A 5,275-nucleotide genomic window follows, 5' to 3' on the forward strand; every position below is an offset into this window, starting at 1 on the left:
CATATGTAAAAGCTCTCAACAAAATACTAGCAAACAAATTCAACAGCACATTGAAGGAATCATGACCTTGTAGAATTTATCCATAGGATGCAAGGTTGTTTCAATATACGCAGATCAGTCAATGTGTTACACCATAATAACAGAATAAAGGATAAGTATCACACAATCATCCTGCCACATGCCAAAAATGCTTTTGACAAAATTTAACACCCTTTTGTGATTAAAAACTCCCAGCAAATTTGATACAAAAAGTACTTACCTAAAACAATAAAGGCCATATAGAAAAAACCTATATCTAACATCATAGTCAATGGTGAAAAGCTAAAAGCTATTAAGATCTGGAGTAAAACAAGGATAACCATTCTCACCACTTCAAATCAACACACAAAAATCAGTAGTTTTTTATTCACTGACAATGAACTGTCTGAAAAGAAATTTAAAAATTCAATTTACATTAACATCAAAAAGAACAAAATGCTTAGGAATAAACTTAACAAAGTTGGTGAAAGACATGTACACCCAGAGCCATAAAACTTTGATGAAAACAATTTAAACAGGTACAAATAGACTGCGGCTCACGTCTCTTGGAGCAATGGGTCCCGGCTGGACAGGTCTCCTCTGCTGGTTGAAATGTGTATAATTTTATCTGCGTCAGTCATTCGTGATGGGCTGCCACTTTCTGCTTCCACTGACTATGAACAAGGCCCGGGCATGCAGGACTGCAGAAAACATTTTAAAACACTTTCAAAGAAACTTGCTCAGCTTCCTGATGGATGTACCCTGAAAACTGGACTTTATAATATTCATTTTATTAGCTCTCTGGGAATGAGTTACATGATGTTGTGCCCTGAAAATTACCCAAATGCTCTGGTCTTCTCTTTCCTGGATGAGCTTCAGAAGGAGTTCACTACTACTTATAACATGATGAAGACAAACCCTGCTGTCAGACCATACTGTTTCATTGAGCTTGATAATTTCATTCAGAGGACCAAGCAGCGCTCTAATTATCCCGGTTCTCTTTCAACAGAGATAAATCTATCAGACATGCAGATGGAAATCAAACCGAGGCCCCTTTATCAAATTCTGCGTGTGAACTGGGGTCGGCCCATGGAGTCGCATCTGCATTTTCTATTGACTCTAAAGGTGCTGGTAAGATTTCTTCTGCTCACCTGCGACTGGAACCAGTGGCTCTGTCAGAGATTGTGGCATTTATCCTCAGTCTTATATGTAGCTCTGAATTTAATTAGAGGGTTTCATGCCATAGAAAAGTCTTTTGCAGAGTGATGGTGAAGATTTTAATTACATCATTGCATTTTTTCCTTGGAACAGCAGCCTGTCTTTCCCAGTGTTATTTACTTGCCTATTACCCTGGCTGGCCGAATGTCAAATCTTTTTTGACTTTTGGTTTAATCTGTCTGTGCAACATGTATCTCTATGAATTGCTCAACCTGTGGCAGCTTTTCTTTCACGTGACTGTGGAAGCGTTTGTTCCACACTGCAGATCTGACTAAGGCAAGCCCAGAGCAAGGCTCCTAATTATGTCTGACCCCATCCTTCAGACACACTGCCCTGGCATCTGGGGAAAAAGGAGGGAGCATATCCTAACTGCCACTGTGATGAAGAAACCATTCACCACAATCGAGAAGCTCTGCTTTCTTTCTCTCCAACTATCCTGTTTGTTTTAAATCAGCATATCATGCCTGGGAGCTTGCAGTTCCTGCTAGGCAAGCTCCTCACATTAGTCATGAGATGATTATTCAGAGGAGGAGGAGATGTCTCTCTCCTGGGCCATGACCATGGAAGAACAGTCAGAAGCCATTTGGAGACTTGGCCAGTGGTCCTGAATCCTTCTGAAGAGTTCAATCAAAAAATGTGTGTGGTACATGCTCTGAGACCAAGTGGGGACTCTATAGCCTGGGTTTGACTTTGTGAGGCATAAGAATAGCCCAGACAAAAAGATGCCATGGAGTTTATGTTTAAAATAACTTGCTAAATATCAGATTACTTGCACTCTTATAGTATCTTGAGTTTATGAAGTCTAGGATGGTGTAGAATTGGTTCTTTTTCCTGTTATATTTTTGCTTGAATCTTAACTCTGGAAATCACTTGATCTAGGAGAAGGCTTTTTTGAGCTTATCTCTAGAACATCACAGAACAAAGTAATGTGTTTCCTTTCTAGACCATGTTTGTAGTTTCTTTCGAAATCACTTTTTTAAAAAGATTTTATTTTATTTGACAGAAATCACAAGTAGGCAGAGAGGCAGGTAGAGAGAGAGAGGAGGAAGCCGACTCCCCGAGGAGCATAGAGCCCAATGCAGGGCTCGATCCCAGGACCCTGAGATCATGACCTGAGCTTAAGGCAGAGGCTTTAACCCACTGAGCCTCCCAGGCACCCCTCAAAATCACTTTTTAGACATGTGATTTGTTAGATTATAGCCATTGTTCCCCAGACTTCAATCACTTGAGTATTAAATATACTATTATTTCTTAGTATTTACCTTTTAAATCTTAAAGTAGTTTAAAAACAAACTTATCTCTACTCCAAGAAGAAAACCAGCATCAATCTACCATGAGTAACTATAAAATGAAACAAAAAATGTTATTAAATTCTAACTAGATACTAATGCCCCCTGAGGCTCTGAACCCAAGAAGCCTGCTCTTTGTTGCAGTGAGAGAGATCTTAGCCAACAACAAAATGGGGCTCTCTCTGTGGAATTATCAGAAGGATAAAATTGTAAAGGGAATGGCATTTTCCCTGTGACTCTATATTATTTACTTCTGTGTTGTATACCACCCAAAGTCCCCTTGTGGGCCACCAGTGGTGTGAGTCCTCTCCTATGGAAACACTAACCTATACTAAGAGAACCGGGAGGTAACTTCTCCTGGCAGCTCATTCTATTTTGTGGCTTTGAAGAGTTCAGCACTTAGTATCTTAGAGAACTTGTTTGCTTTTTGATAACATTATAAGTTTGTTCAAGCAGTTATGAATTAACAATATAGGAAGAACAGTGTGATACCACTAGCAAAGTCTGCAACTCTCCTGGTTTGAAAGTTACCTTCATTAATGATTTTCTTTTGTGTTTATTTTCTTATTTTTTTAAAGATTTTATTTATTTATTTGACACAGAGAGAGAGAGATCACAAGCAGGCAGAGAGACAGGCAGAGAGATAGGGGGAAGCAGGCTCCCCACCCAGCAGAGAGCACAATGTGGGGCTTGATCCCAGGACCCTGAGATCATGACCTGAGCCAAAGGCAGAGGCTTAACCCACTGAGCCACCCAGGCACTCCTTCTTTTGTTTTTAAAGAAAAGATTCCAAGCAAAGTATATATAAAGAGTGGGCCCATTACATATAATTCATCTTACTGGGTGTATTTACTAAGCAGAATGGTCCAGAGGGGTAAAGTCATTGAACTACCATGTTTACCAGAACCCATATATGTAGGTATGTCTGCAACTGTAAAATCTTGCTTAACTAGGGGTGGGGGGGATCAAGATGGCAGAGTAGCAGAATGAGATGACATCAGGTCGCAAGAGTTCAGCTAGATAGCTATCAAACCATTCTGAACACCCACAAACCCAACAGGAGATTGAAGAGAAGAAGAGCAGAAATTCTAGAAACAAAATCCACCACTTTCTGAAAGGTAGGACGTTTGGAGAAATGAATCCGAAGTGACAGGAAGATAGACCTTGGGGGGAGTGGCCAGCTCCCAGCAAGCTGTGGAGCAATGGAGCACAAAATTCACACTTTTAAAAGTCTGCTCCACTGAGGGACATTGCTCCAAAGGCTAAGCGGCGGTCGAGACCTCACAGGGACAGTGTGGTCTCAGGTCCTATAGGGCCACAGAAAGATCAGGGGTGTCTGAGTGTAGCAGAGCTCCCGGGTATCAGAACTGAGAAGCCGGTGGCAGAAATGAACCAAGGAGTGAGCTCTCAGCTCAGGGTTACCTTAAACTGTGATCCGTGGCACAGTTGGACCACTGTTCTTTGAGCAGGGCCCCCACAAGTGGTAGATCCAGGGAGACTCACCTCCATTCACCAGAAGAGCAGAGCAGGAGGATCTGCCAGGTTTGGAGACTCCAAGCAGGGCTGTGTGCCAGTGACAGAAATGCTCGGTCACAGGCCGGGTGAGCTTGGAGCACAGCCGGAGACCAGGGAGACGGGACTGATTGAGTGCTTTTCTCTAAGGGCACACTGAGAAGTGGGGCAACAAGCTCTTGGCTCCTCTGTGTGGGAGATTGGGAGGCCGCCATTTTCATTCCCATCCTCCAGAGCTCTACGGAAAGCATTCAGGGAACAAAAGCTCCAGAGAGTGAACCTGAGCAGATTACTTAGCCCGGCCCCTGGCAGGGGCGGCACAATTCCATCTCAGGCAAAGACATTTGAGAATCACTACAACCCCCTCCCCGCCCCCCCAGAAGATCAGCAAGGACATCCAACCAAGACCAAGCTCACTGATCAAGGAGAACAGTGGAATTCCAGAGGAGGGGAAAGGAAAGCATGGAATTCGTGGCTTTCTCCCCATGATTCTTTAGTCTTACAAAGTTAAATAATTTTTAAAATTTTTTTCTTATTCTAATTTTTTTAACCTTTCTTCTTCTTTTAACATTTTTTTAACTACTTTATCTTAACAATCCTCTCTAAAAAATTTTTTTTAAAGATTTTATTTATTTGACAGACAGAAATCACAAGTAGGCAGAGAGGCAGGCAGAGAGAGAGAGGGAATCAGGCTCCCTGCTGAGCAGAGAGCCCGATGCAGGGCTCGATCCCAGGACCCCGAGACCATGACACGAGCCAAAGGCAGAGGCTCAGCACACTGAGCCACCCAGGCGTCCCTAAAAAAATTTTTTAAACCATTATTATAGTTATATTTTATCCTTCATTGTATTTATTTTTTGTATACATATAGGGTTTTTACTTCTAAAAATTTTTGAGATACAATTTCTTCTAATAGATCAAAATATAAGCTAAATCTAGCACAGGGCTTTGTTCTAGTCTCCAGGCTGAGCAAATTCTCTCCACTTTCTTTTTCCAACTAACTTATTATATCAATTCCTTTTTTAGAATTTTTGTTTGTTTTTTAATTATTATTTTTTTTAATTTGTTTTCAGCGTAACAGTATTCATTGTTTTTGCACCACACCCAGTGCTCCATGCCATATGTGCCCTCCCCAACACCCACCACCTGGCTCCCCCAACCTCCCACCCCCTGCCCCTTCAAAACCCTCAGGTTGTTTTTCAGAGTCCATAGTCTCTCATGGTTCACCTCCCCTTCCA

General features: G+C 41.9%; 1 pseudogene; it reads left to right on the forward strand.

Annotated features, from left to right (window-relative positions):
• The first annotated feature begins 630 nt into the window (after nucleotides 1-630).
• Nucleotides 631-1,546, forward strand: LOC111159704 (annotated as a pseudogene).
• The last annotated feature ends 3,729 nt before the right edge of the window (nucleotides 1,547-5,275 follow it).

The sequence above is a fragment of the Enhydra lutris genome, unplaced genomic scaffold (assembly GCF_002288905.1).
Source record: "Enhydra lutris kenyoni isolate GAN:26980312 unplaced genomic scaffold, ASM228890v2 scaffoldscaffold69, whole genome shotgun sequence".
Lineage (NCBI taxonomy): Eukaryota > Metazoa > Chordata > Mammalia > Carnivora > Mustelidae > Enhydra > Enhydra lutris.